The sequence below is a fragment of the Pagrus major genome, chromosome 14, assembly GCF_040436345.1.
Source record: "Pagrus major chromosome 14, Pma_NU_1.0".
In the NCBI taxonomy this organism is placed as follows: Eukaryota; Metazoa; Chordata; class Actinopteri; order Spariformes; family Sparidae; genus Pagrus; species Pagrus major.
Window position 1 is genome coordinate 3,164,912 of NC_133228.1, and position 15,234 is coordinate 3,180,145.

Consider the following 15,234-nt stretch of genomic DNA (forward strand, 5'->3'; position numbering starts at 1 on the left):
TCCTCAAAGCTGGTCAGAGGCATCTCATCCACGGTGCCCCCGCCTGTTTTATTTGCAGACCTTTTATTATACGCCAATTTTTCTTTTGTTCTTCTTCTGATGTCTTGGTATCTCCTTTTCACTTCATCCACTGTTCGCCTGTTTTTTCCAACAGCATTAACTTTTTCACCGATTTTCTCCCACACGGCGTTCCTTTGCGCGACCGTCAGATTCCTTTGCTGCAGCTCATTGAAATGTTTATTCGCTTCCTCTACCAACACTTCTAATTCCAAAGGGTCGAATTTCACTTTGCGCTTTCGCTCTCTCAAACTCGCCATGCTGAAAACCATGAAACACGCTAAACCCGCCCTAAATAGGCGTGTCTCCAACACGTTTGCACCTGTTGTCATTTACGCAATCACTCTTAGTAAATCGCCCGCAAACCGCGGTTCAACCCCACACGCAAATTTCTAGATTGTGCACGCAGATTAGTACAAGCAATTTGGGATCTTAGTAGATCCGGCCCAAAGTGTTTAATGTCATATGCACAGTAAGGAAACATGTTTCCCTGTACAATGAAATTCTTCCTTTGCTGTCCACAGAGTGCCAACAATGTAAAAAGAAATATATACAACAGAAATGTACAAAATAAAGCGCTTTTAAAAAGGCAGCATGTGAAAAATAAATTTTAAAAAAGCAACAATAATAATAATAATAATAAAACAGTGCAAATGTGAGCCGTGCAATTATGCATGTGCAATTGAAAATGTAAACAAATGTAAACAGTCGGGACAGTTGTATGAGGTAGTGATTGTAAACTCCTATCCACTGTTTAGGAGTCTGATGGCAGTGGGAAAGAAAGAGTTCTTTAGTCTGGTGGTCTTTTAATGGTGGTGGATTTAACACTTCTGTACCTCCGGCCTGAGGGTAGAAGTGTGAACAGTCCGTGCTGGGGGTTGGTGGGGTCCTTGAGGATGGAGGCGGCTCTCCTGTGGACTCTGCGGTGGTAGATGCTCTGCAGAGAGGGCAGTGTGTTGTGTAATATAACCATATAACCATAAGTAAGTAGTTAGTGGTTAATGACAACTGGTAACAAGTACTGAGATATTAAAGAATCTAATCAAAATGTGAATGAATCATAAATGAATGGTTAAAACATGTATTGCTCCGCACTAGTTGATTGAACATGCACCTATTGATTGAATTGATGATTAAACTACTGAATTGTGTTAACTTGGAGTGAAATATAACCACAAATATAAGAGTGAAATCATGTAACTAAAATATACCACACTTTTTATTACTTTTGTTGAAAGAGATGCAGTCAGTAGGGCAGTAGAACACATCATGGAGGACAGAAAAAACGTCTCACAGCCGCAACACAGGGGAGGCAAGGCCAAGACGTAGATAAGACATGCTGGGAAAATCCGGGATAGCAGCTGCAAAAGAACATCAGAGGGTATCCCGATGTAGAGGTTGTGTCGAGCAAGGAACATCAAAGGGAATGCCGAATGTCGACAAAGGTTGGCATGGGGGGGGGGGGCACATGTTTTAGCCTCGTGCAGGAAAATACCCGAGTCAGCAAAATTTGATACATAAACAAAAGGACGAGCCAGGATTGGATAAGCCATGGTGCCCAGCCCCGTTTTAGTGAATAAAAGGAGTATGTTTTGTATCGAGAAGTTGGGTCTTATCGGATGAACTTTTGTCTGTATGATCTCATGTTTAATTGTCGACAATTAAACATTATTGCACTCAGCTTTGGAGGACTCCTGGAGATTATTTCCTTTTTATTGGTGACTTTTTGAAACTCTGAAAAACCTTTTTGGACAAACAAAGAACAAGAAGTCGAGACATGACAAGTGGAGTCCTGGTGATCTTCTCAGCAGTCTTTACCACTCTCTGCAGGCATTTGCTGTCCATAGCAGTAGTGCTGCCGTACCACACAGTGACACAGATGGTCAAGATGCTCTCAACAATGCAGCTGTAGAAGTTGCTGAGGATCTCAGGCGACATTCCAAACTTCCTCAGCCTCCTCAGAAAATACAGCCACTGTTGGGCCCTCTTAACCAGCTGTGTGGTGTTGAGTGACCAAGTGAGGTCTTCACTGATGTGGACACCCAGGTATTTGAAGCTGCTCACCCTCTCTACTTCAAGCTCCCGGATGTACAGTGGCCGATAAGGTCTCCTCTTCTTCCTCATGTCCACTATTATCTCTTTCTCCTATAAATTCCTTTCAAAGTTACAGTGCTCCAAGTGATTCTGTCCTTCCAGCCAGGAGACACTAGCCCCTTTCCAGCACTTCATTTGTAAATCAAAAAGGTCTCAGACAGGGTGCTATAAGGAGTATGGTCTAGACTTGCTCAATTTGGAAAGTGTCATGAGATGACTTTTGTTGTGAATTGGCGGCATACAAATAAAGACTGATCGATTTTCCACTGGGTCAGAAGGAGCAAAAAGTGAGGGAACACATCCAGTGGCGAACTTAGCCATTTGGGGGCTCTAGGCGAACAGTCATTTGGGGGCCCCTGCATCTACCGGTCTAATGTACCTTATATCGCATAGTGAGATACTCCATACAAGGGATGAACAAAAGTCACTATCCTTCCTTTCTTCCATCACACTCGGCCAGTGTAATCCATATTGGATTAAACATCCTTTTCTATGGATATTGCAAACTCTCATATTGTCCTAAGGCATGGATGTGTGCCAATAGATTTGAATTTGTTTCAACTTTAGTTTTCCTGATCTTCTTCAGCCCCTGACTAATGCATGTTCTCACTGACAAGATAATCTTGACTCTTCAACTCTTAACAAAGATTCATATGACCTTGGTTATACAATATTAGTTTATTATTAGTTTATTTAAAGAAAGAAAAAAGATTGAAAGACACAAGGACTGTCTCGTTACTTGCAGTTGATACCTTGCAGACTGATTTATCTGGTGGTATAGAGCTATATACTGGTAAAGCTATGCTTGAGCAATCCAAATACACCTTCTTCAAGATATCTACCAGCTCACCAGAAGCAAATATTTTCCTTAGCTTTCATGCAACTGTTAATTATTTCATACAGGGCCGGTAGTGATATGCACTACACAAAGAAATGACCATTATTTACAGTAATGTAATATTTAACTGAATGTGTATGAAGATATTTTTAAAACACTGATAGCTTTGGCAGCTTTGAAATAAACTGCTGCCTTTGGTCCCTCTTCTTCTTTTTCTGTGACCCACTTTCGTATATTCGCTTCATTTCTCTATATCTATCTCTTCTCTCTCTCTTACCGCTATTTACTGTTTTGGATTTTACGCCGTAATCATTTCCGCATACGTGCAGCCTGATGAGCGTGATGCGTAACATGGAAAAATCCACGTAGTGCAGACTGAAGGGGGGTGCACGGTTGGCAGAAAGACCGTCAAAACATGAGTAACTGATCAAATTAGACATCCTGATGCTACTATTGTGAAGAGATTTTTATAAAAACAATAAATATGGGGACAAAAAATAAAGAGGGCATTTTGGGGTATGGGGCCCAGGGCTCCAGGCAAATGCCTGGTTTGCCTAATAGTACGGCCCGCCTCTGAACACATCAATAATCCACAGGGCATGGAGCACATTGGACAAACAAAACTAAAACTGTTGTTAGAAACTAAGCATTGTTTATTTATATTTATTAATTAGCGCATTCACAACAATCACTCAGAATCAGCAAGGAGAGGTGAAAAGAAACAGCTGATTAACGTTGAGATCTGCGGGTTCTCTCCTCCCCTCTTTTTCTGTCTCTCTCCTTGACTGTCTCTTCACCTCCCTGTCGATTTGTGTCCCCTCTGTTTGTAGACTGGTACAATGGGGGGAAATGGAATTAGGGCCAAAAGATCTACTCACAACTACAAAAAGCAGCAGAATAAAAAACCAAACTAGGTCTCACCAATCCCTCAGCTGTCTTTCAGGCCCTGGTGGACATGTTAAATGACGTTTTTGTCTACTTGGATGATATCCTGACCTTCTCCCCCGACTCATGTCTGCAGAATGTTCTTGTGCAGAAACTGTTGGAGAACTAACTCTTGTTAAAGCTGAGAAGTGTGAGTTCCACACCCCTATCATCTCCTTCCTGGGTTTCGTCCCCAGAACCACATCCGAATGATTCCCTCCAAGGTTAATGCTGTTGCCAGTTGGCCCACTCCCACCTCCAGGAAACAACTCCATCATGTCTTGGTGTTAGGTCCCTGGTCTAGGGACTTGGACAGAAAATTTGATCCCTGGTCACTTTGGATGCATTTTGGGAGGCCAAATGTGGAGAAAACTTGGCAAGTACTTTTACAATGGCACAGGAATTTAATGAGCGCAATGGGACTGCCTCAGAATAATGGGTAGCAGCACACATCACACTGAGGATGTACTGGTTCCTGGACTTTGTTTTTGGCAAAGGACCAACACAATCAACTATAACATGCTCAAATGGCTCCCTGGCAGCAGGGATTGGCTTTAATGGAGCAGCAGGAATAACTTGGTTGGGTTTACCTGAGACTTGACAGGTGTGACACAAGCGACAAAACTTCACAATATTAGACTTTAGTCCAGGCCAGGAGAAATAACGAAGTATGTACATACTCAAATGTATGTTTTTCTGATTCCTAGGTGGCCAGACATCCTATCGTCATGTGCTAAGCTCAGGACCTGCAAACGAAATGGCTGGGGCACAACAACTTCATACACAGAATCAGGGGCAAAACCTGAGCTAGGGGACCAACTGCGTATCAGAACACCATCATCAACAAGGTGTGACAGACTTTTCACATGTTGGATTGTTTACGAGCAACAAACAGGAAGACAGAGTAGAATCAGCTTTTTGTGGTCTGATCAGCCGTTCTTTATCTACTGAAAGTGTCTGGGTTTTATCATCAGTCTGAAGCTCAACAACAGGGGCATTGTCTTTGCACTAGGAAAGTGAGTTTTCTAACGTTTTATCGTCAGACTAATGCTCCACAGGAATAGGTGCATTTTGTTTGCACTCGGCAGGTGAGGTTGATGCATCAGAGGTACTCATAAAAGAGTCATCCATCGAGTCTCCAAGGTTTCGTGCTTGCGCACAGATTACAACACAAGCAGGAAACAGGAGTAGATCTTGGTGCAACAAGGTTCCAGGGATCAAATTAGCAATCATCATTTGCTATCAGCAGCTGTGGTTGCTCAGCAATGGTTAATTTGCCCAATACAATCCTAGACCACAGCTGAATGACATGAAACTCATGCACTCCCCACACTAAAACCAGCACAAGACTGAGCTGAAAGGGCTAGAACACTGCTGCGAATAAGAGACTGTTTTGCGGCTGTGTCCCTCAGAATTGTAACAGGATCTGTCTTTCCCTCACCAACCAGAGAAACAAATCCCTGAGTAATAGAAGGTTTAAATTCCTCATCAATGTCCTCTGTTTCTGCTTAGTTCAGGCTTGACCTGGATTGTGGTTTGGTTTCAATGAGTCCTAGGGGAGACGGCATTTTTACATTTCTGAATTGCTCCTTTTAAGAGTGGGGCAGGCAGCAATGAGGTGCCCCTGCTCATGGCAGTAGTAACACTCTGAGTTTCACCTGTGGCAGTGGGGAAGTTACGTCATAACTTTTTTGCGAACAAGTTTATCGATTGTCTGGTACTGGGTCGTACGGAGCCCGGGAGGTGACTTGGACGTGATTTGTTTTATTAATTTTATTAATTTAAAAAAAAAAAAAAACACATCCATGTCATCTCCCGGGCTCCGTAGGGTATAGTGGGGGAAGAAACACTCTGGTGTGTCAAGGCAAACTCATCTGCCAGTACCATGGCAGCAGTAAGGGACGTGACTTTTTGTTGATTTAGATAAATGACAATTTTCTCAGGAAACCAATTTTTTAATTCTTCCAACAAAATGAGTTTGCGCATGTTATCCACACTTTTTTCTCTTCGCACACAGTGTGTAACACAGGGTTATATTTGAACACACTGTATTATAATAAAGTTTAACACAACAACCTCTACCTCTTGTATGCACAGAGTTAGTCTCAGCTCCTTTGCAGACATGCCAACTTGCATTGGATGGTCTTAGAGTGGGGCAGGAATACCATCCAGATCACCCGGCTCAACTACATCTGTAGGAGCTGGCTCACAAAACAACCCCCTTTCACTCAACTTCTCATTCAGGAGCTTTTTTCATTTAGTGGCACAGGCACATCGGAAAAAATTTAAATCAAGATCAGATCATCTTTTCTACAGCTCTCTAGTTTCTCTAGTGTTGGATTAATAGCAAATTTGTCTAACTGGATGTCCATTTTGCCACCCCCACAAAAGAAAAAACTGCCAACCAGAAAAACAGACAACAATGCACAAAACTAATCAAACGATAGCAGACACGATAACAAAGGACACAAGAAATAATGGACAAGCCATGCTGTGACTCCCAAGAAAGACCAGCAGCACAATTAAAATCAAGGTTCAAATGTAGCAGTTTATTGACTCCAGAGAAGAGCAGTGCCCAAAACAACAAACATAAGTATGCTAATCAGCCCTAGACTTCCCTTGCAAAAAGAGAACAAAAATGTAAATAATTGACAAATACCTTCCCGAATCTTCTAACCGATAAACAAGAGAAAAAGATTTGCGAAAACAAGAAGGGCTTCTCTCTCCTACTAACTGCTACCAATTCTATTTACAGGTTAATATTTTCAATTAACAGAATGCACTTATCAAGCTCTTCACCACACCAGACTGTCCAAACCTTTATCAAGACTTACTTCACAATTTACAAATCTAACAGCAGGCTTGCTCCTTCTTACTCAAAGATTCACTTAACACACACACAGAACAACATTCTGCTTGTTTCTTGGAAGTGGAAGAGGAGAAGGGAGGAGGAGGGTCAACAGCTGGAGTTTAAGAAAGCTGTCTTCAAATCTCTGGTCCAATCCAGAGGGAGCAATCACCTCAAGATGACCAATCAGGAGGCGCAACCCGTTCCACTTCAGTTTAAACGGAGGGATATTAACAGCAACACATATGACCAGGGTCATAACACTGGGGTTTGCTAATTTCTATAGATGATTCATAAGAGGTTTCAGTACCATTGCTGCCTCCCTCCATGCCTCAACCTCTCCTGCTGCTAAGTTTGTGTGGACCCCACAGGCTGAGCTCTCTTTGCAGCAACTAAAATGTGGCTTTACTGCGGCTCCCATCCTCACTTTCCCATATGCTGCTTTACAGTTCATGTTAGAGGTGCACGCCTCTAATGTTGGAGTGGGAGCCATTCTGTCTCAACTAGGCCTGTCACGATAATCAATAAATCAATTAATCATACGATAAATTAAAATGAGCTCGATAATTTTGCCGGCCTCGATAATTTCCATTTGCATGCTTGTTTGTTTTCCTCGTGTCTCTCACTAGAACCCTCTTGTCAGTCACTAGCCCCATTCACGCAGCCGTTTGCATGCAGGGATACTGCGCCAATTCTCCGCATCCGCCTTTGTGTGAACGTTTCAGATGCGGTGAGGGGTGAAATTTCGCTGCGCCTCCGGAGGTAGTATCAGAGGCGAACCGAGCCGGTGGCGCGGAGCGAGGGCGTGTCGATCTGATGGTGTTGGTGTCTGATAACTCTACAGATCCTTCACTCAACAAAATAAAGATAAATGTCCCACAAAGCAACGTTACAGGACCAAACAACGGGAACGTAGTAACTGGTTGTGTCTCTGGCAACTTATGTGAGGAAAAAAATACCGCAGTTATTCGTGGAGAAGTGTCTGTCAGCCTGTTGGTCTGACCGACTCTTCGTCACATTTCTGCCCGAAAAACAGCGTCTGTCCCCGGCAAAGAACTTTAACTCACCAAGTGTCCGTCAGCCTGTCGGTCTGACCGACTCTTCGTCACATTTCTGCCCGAAAAACAGCGTCTGTCCCCGGCAAAAAACTTTAACTCACCAAGTGTCTGTCAGCCTGTCGGTCTGACCGACTCTTCGTCACATTTCTGCCCGAAAAACAGCGTCTGTCCCCGGCAAAAAACTTTAACTCACCAAGTGTTTGTCGCGCGACGGTCAGTTACTGTTGTCATGGTGACGGTCAGCCCTCCCGACGAGACTCAGTGAACTTAGTGAACCCCGAGAGTGAAATAGTCAGACAGCGTCCAGTTTACTGATGGCGATTATGTAATTATGTAAATTATAGAAAAACGTAACTTTGTCACTTTCCAGGATGTATGGTGTGTCAGGATCTCAATTACAACACATTATAACAGCATCCATATGATTATAAACAGACAGCTGGTACATGTTTAGATTAACAGGAGGACACCGGGGAAACACCTTGAAAAAAAACACGTACGTCATCATCATCACGTGTACCGTCACGCCTCCGCATCACTACAGACAATGGTGCTAACATTGTTGCTGCAATAAGGAACCGTGGCTGGCCATGGCTCAACTGCTTTGGCCACAGCCTCCATCTTTATTTGTTTTGGATATTTAAAATGTCTTTTTCACATTCCAATGTTAAATATTCTTTAGAAATAAAGGTTTATTGATCTTTGAAAGGGTGTACTTGCATTATTATGCCATTATCATTATATTAGTTGAAAAATGGTCTCGAAGCGACAATATTATCGTTTATCGCAATAATTTCTAGGACAATTTATCGTCCAGCAAAATTTGTTATCGTGACAGGCCTAGTCTCAACACTCCCCTGTGACAACAAACCTCACCCATGCGCCTTCCTCTCCCGCAAGCTGTCCTCTGCTGAGAGGAATTTCAACATCGGAAACTAGGAGTTACTGGCTGTTAAGGTGGCACTGGAAGAGTGGCAGCATTGGCTGGAGGGGGCCGAGCAGCAATTTATCGTCTGGACTGACCACAAGAACCTGGAATATATCTGATCGGCTAAGAGACTCAACTCCTGGCAGGCAAGGTGGGCTTTATTTTTCAGTTGCTTCAACTTCACTCTGTCCTATCGTCCTGGCTCCAGGATCATCAAGCCTGACACCCTCTCGCCAGTTTGACCCAGAATCTGACAGCAATAAACCCACTGGCATCCTGCCTTCCTCCTGTTTTGTTGGGACTGTTACATGGGGAATTGAGGAGAAGGTTAGAAAGGCTAATCTGGATGTCCCTGTCTCTGAGGGTTGCCCCCCAAACAGGTTGTTTGTTCCCTCTTCTGTCCGCTATCAGGTCATCCACTGGCCCCACAACTCCCTCTTCACCTGCCAGCCATGCACAAGTTGCCCTCTGCCAAAGAGACGGCTGAGGCTATGTTGCAACATGTTTTTCTTATTCATGGTTCTCCCAGGGATGTAGTGTCTGACCGGGGGCCACACTTTTTCTCCATGTTCTGGAAGGCCTTCTGCACTTTCATTGGAGTCAACATCAGCCTCACCTCTGGTTACCATCCCCAGTCCAATGGCCAGACAGAAAGACTCAACCAGGAGCTGGGGGGCCTTCGCTGTCTCATCTCCTCCTGCCCCTCATCCTGGTGTAAGAACTTAATTTGGATTCAATATGCCGATAACACCTTGCCTTGCTCTGCCTCTGGTCTCACCCCCTCTCAGTGCACCTTTGGATACTTACCACCTCTGTTCCCTAAGTTAGAAGCCAAGGTGTCAGTCCTGTCCGCCCATGCTTTCATTCACCGGTGTCGTCACATCTGGTGCCAGGCTATGCGCCAGCTCATCAAAGCTGCAGCACACAATAAGAAGGCGGCGGATCGACAATGCACCCCAGCTCCTGCCTACCAGCCAAAGGGTCTGGCTCTCTGCTCAGGACCTACCTCTCCGAGTCGAGTCCCGGAAGCTGGCTCCCTGATTCGTAAGTCCTTTCCCCATCTCCAAGGTGGTCAACCCAGCATTGGTCCAGCTATGCATCCCAGAACCTGGAGGATCCATCCCACTTTCCACATATCCCTTGTCAAACCTGTCCAGGAAAGTCCTCTTTGTTTAACTTGTTTCCACTGGTTTCTACCTGTAAATCTTAAATATTTCTCAGCAAATTGCTTTTAATCATATGTATCCTGTTATAAAGTGTTCTGATTGTGAACTTGACCCAACATGCACCGTAGAAAGTGACAAGGTGTGACGAAAAGTCGGTAGGACAGAAAGCATGACAATTACTTTTCTACATGTAAATTCTGAATTTTTTTCCTTACAGTTACCATTGTTTGGTCTTGTAACATTGCTTTAGTGGGCTGAAGTGTGGGACATTTCTCTTTTGTTTTGATGTTATCCAGAGAAGGATCTGTTTAGTTGTCAGACTGCGAATGCCATCAGAATGTCACAGCCCTGTCCCGCGCTGCCGGCTTACACTTACACACAGACGTCAGTTTACCCCGGATCAGAGATCAGGGTGGAACGAAACTGTCTCCCATTCCGCCTCTGTAACTTTCATACAGACGGCAAGGCGGAATAATGGTGTAATATTCCCACCTTGAAAAGGCAGTGCGAATGGGGCTACTGATGGCAGTTTCACCCACGGTCATACATAACCTGATTATCAACACTCAGCTGTGTCAGTTGTGAGAAGAGGCCACATAGAGGGAAATGCAGCCCGTGTAAGGGAGGCTGAGAGCAGATGGCAGACTGATTGAAAGGATTAGTACAAATTAGTGGGAGGCTGTTACCTATAAATGCATGAAAATATATCAAATAAATGAGAAGCAGGTGAAAGTACCAGGTATTAGGAAAATGTGTGTGTGTTTGTGCGTGTGCACAGCTGCCTCGGTGAACAAGGTGAATGCAGATATGGGTCAAGGGAGAGCAGATGATGTATTAACTGAAACAGGAAATGCACCTGCTTCTTCTGCAGCGTTGGGCCACAAACGCATCTTGAAGGCAGACAGCAGTGAAAACACCATCTGCCAGTCTCATCCTAAATAAAAGCCAAGAAGTGAATGGATGCAATTTACCTTAAACACAGCAGCAGAGTCAAGCAAAGAGCAGTATATTCTGGACACGTAAGAGAATATCTTCAGTCAGATGTACTATGAAAAATATTAGGCTGGTCAGTATTGTACTGTTGCCACAGACTGATTTATGGACTAATGGTAGGGTGATAAACTGTAAGTTTTATGAACTTATTCCATACAGACACATTCCATTTGAAGGAGGGGAGGCTGATTTATTACTTGAGACCTTGCTGAACAAGGCTCTAAATCACAAGACAATCATGAAAGCATCTTCTTGACATCCACAAGGGTAGTGAATAACAATAAGCTCAGCGTCTGTTATTAGCATGACTCTAGTTGTGATCCATATGTAGGTGAACAAAGTAAACGCCCTTTTCTAGGCTCTTTTCAGGACACATATGAGCAATAGTTTAACATGGAGTGTGAGTGGAAGTAGAGATCAGTTGATGGGTGGGAGGATATACAGCATTAATAGCTTGGCTTCCCAGTACGTAGTACCAGTAATATTGGTTTGTTTGCTAAAAATGTAAATCATTTACACAGTGAAGCTACAGGTTCACACAAGCTCCAACTCGGAACAAAACCAGCTGATTCATGAGTGCAGGTTTACCAGTGGCTAACATTAATCAACCAGCAAAGACACAACATATAATTAAGACAAATGTATAGTCTTAATGTATAATGTACTATAAAATGTATAGTGAAATTCTTAGGTCCCTAACTCGACAACAAATCTCACAGGTTGATTAAAAAAAATGAAGATATATCTAAAATATAAGAGATCCTTGCAAAAGATTAAATAAAACTAAATTATATAAATCAGGGTAAAAATGAATGTTTGAATAATATAATCAGTAATGATTTTCGGAGTTGAGTGTGCATTTCAGATTTTTTCTTTTCATCTTATGGTGTATCCGTGGGTGATGTATCCGTGAGTGAAAAAAGATCATAGAAGTCATATTCTCTATATTTTTTGTGAACAAATTTTTTAATTTGTAGATTCACAGAGCACGTTACAATACACACAGGCCTACATTTTCAACCCTTTTCATCCCTTCATCCTCCCTGTCTTCCCCACTCTCCCCTACTGGACTAACCCTCCTCTCCTCCCATCCATCTCCGTCCAGACTTACATTATTAATACTTTGTGTGTGTGTGTGCTTTAAGTCTGTTATTACAGCCATCTTCTACATTTCCAACTTGATGGCCTTGGCTTTGTTCTAGTTTACAGTTTGTCTGGTGGTAGCTAGCGAGCCATAACTTGTTTTGTTTCTAACTCCCATAGAATAAAAGAGGAATTGGTTCTAGGGGTACAGGCTTGCCAAGATGTAGATATTATAGATCTATAGTTCCATTACTGTGATTAGTAACTGGAATGTGATTACTGAATTTCAATTTGTAAGGCCTTACAGCACTTGTTAATTTGCCTGAACTTGTTACTGACCAACACTAGTACACATCTGAGCTGCTCAGTGAGAGTCAGACCTCTCTGGTCATCAGGTGATCGTTTTCTAATTGGACTTAAAACAAGATCCTTATCAGGGGCCTCATTTGTAAAACTGTGCAAGTTCACAGAACAGTATCTGCAAACTGAAAACCATCCTATGAAAGTAGCATCTCTTCTTTTTCAGTTCATCAGTTTGAACTTTTAGACATTGGGGACTTGGATGGAATAAAGACTGCCGTGATCTTTGATTGGCTGTTTGGTTTGATCACTATAGTCAAAGACTGGCAGTTACCTGAGAAACCAGCCATTGTCATGCAGCCTTCATGTTGGAGCAGGTAAGTCTTGCACTAAGTTAACATCATTCAGAGATCCGATTCTAATAGTTTTTGAAAAGGTATTGCAGTGTAGGCCTAATACTCTAAATGCAAGCTAAATAGTCTATTTGATGTTGAAGCAATCATCAGTGACCAGTGAAAGGATGGGAGACATCAGCTGTTGTCTACTCCATCCCAACCCATCTGTCCCATCTTGTAACTAATGTTTAATGACTTTATGTTCTTCGATACACTATACACATTATACAAATATAACCTAGCCTTTCTTTCCAAATGAAAGCTGATCTTTGTTGCAGCTCTGTGCTTCAGAAAGTCTGATGGAACATTGATAACTGATCAGAGATTTTTTTACAAAAACAAAACTGTATCTCTCAGAACATGACCTTCAGTTCTGTTGGTTATCAGCATACCTTTCTATGAGGAACACTGGCTGTTTACAGCAGTCAGACTTGTGAGGCGATCTAATCTGGAACCCCAGCATTTCACTCTGACATTCAGAGAGCTTTTGATGACTTGCTGATTAGAAGCTGCTCAATGTGTTGTGCCAGAGAAAGGAAAAAAGATACACACATTCAATAAAAGCAGGGATGCAAAATCAATAACTCATTGAATGTCAAAAGTCAATTTTCCTATCTTTTTTTTATTTTTATTTTTTAAGAATGATAGTCGTTTGTATGTCAACAGTACACAGACTCACCCACATGTCTATAAATGATATACCACAATGCACTGGGGCATGAATAGAATCAGTCTTGTGGCTGTGTTGTGTACAAGCAACCATTGAAACAGCACAGCTCCTGATTCAGTAACAACACATTATAAAACATGTTGGAGCAGAGAGTGTCTTCTGTCTCACTCCTGGTGACTGTCTTATTCTAAACTCTGTACCTCTACTTCACACATGGATGTATATCACCATGATGCAATGCTGTGAGAGCACTGCATAGTCCAAGGCCTACATTTTACCCCCCACAGTACTCCTGGGGGGGACACGGTCATAGGCTTTCTACAAAACAAATGTAGACCAGTTGGGCCAACTCCCATGACCTTGTTGACCTTGAATCGAACCCAACAAGTCAAGGTCAACAGAACCTTTTCAGAACACAGGTCAGTCTGTACAGGTCCCCAACAGGGTCATGTCAGTTATCCAGTTCTTCTTACATTATACACAAATGCATGTATGAACAGCCACGCTAGAAACCACATTTTTAAATTTTCAGACGATAGCGCTATCCTCGGCCTACTGCATGAGGACACTAATCCTTCTGACTATTTTACTGAAATAGAGCTTTTGGTGCAGTGGTGTGATGCCGACATCTCATTATAAATGTCAGAAAAAACTGATGAAATGGCTCTGGACCCTAGGTCAGTGAGGGACCATAGTTCAGTGGTCATACATGACAAAGCAATCAATCAGGTATGCTCCTATAAGTATCTTGGCGTCCACTTGGATACCACCTCTAGCTGGAAGGCCCATGTGGATGTTACACACTTGCACAATAATGACAGTGTCCATCCAGGTGCCAGTGACTTTATTGCACAGAAAATACTGTAAATACAACAAGAAGACAGTCTTGAATGAGTATAGGCTCTCTGTGCTGCTATCCTGACTGTCCTATGCTTTACAACTGGGCTTACTTCCTTGTTTTCAAGGATTACAGCCAAAAATAATATAGTAAGAAATAATGTAACTATTACTGTCCTAAAATTAAATGAATACTTAATACACAACATGACATGTGCAGCCTACTCACTAACAAACTCCATATTTTAGTTGCTTATATCATCTACTATGATATAAGCAACTCAGCATAACTGCTGCTGAACACTGAATTTGTCTGTACCACCTATCATATAAACTGCTTATATTCACTGTTTTAATGTTATAATGGCCACTGAACACAATGTTTATATGTACCAAATTAATTGCTCATATAAGCTGCTGAACATTATATTATACACTGAACACATTATTTTATATGCAACACATCTTATAACTGCTGCAATTGGCTGTTTATATCTGCTGCTTCATGTTTACAAATCCCTGAACGCAACATTTATATGCATGAGAACATTTGCTACAGTTACATTTGCATTTAGGGCATTTAGCAGACACTTTTGTCCAAAGCGACTTACAATAAGTGGGTGGGGGGGTGGGAGGGAGTCATGCTATGCGGGGTCGAGGTGAAGTCTGAGTGAGTCTTGAGTCTTTTGCGAAAGATGGCAAGTGATTCTGTTGTGCTGACATTGGTCGGGAGTTCGTTCCACCACTGAGGTGCCAGAACAGAGAAGAGTCGTGACTTCACTGAGCGAACTTTGTTTGCTCTCAGCAATGGCGGTACCAGCCGGCCAGCTGATGTAGTGGAGCGAAGTGCTTGCGCTGGGGCGTGTGGTCTGGTATTGTAGACGGTATGGTAAGGTCACTAACATTACGGCGTGATGCCATTAAGCATTGTTTACGCTCACACAAGGCTCTCAGTCTACAGCTAGCGTGCCTGACATGCCGATGTTAGCAGCTGAGGCTAGCAATTGTTAGCTGCCTTATTTTCTGACATTAATGACTTGGTA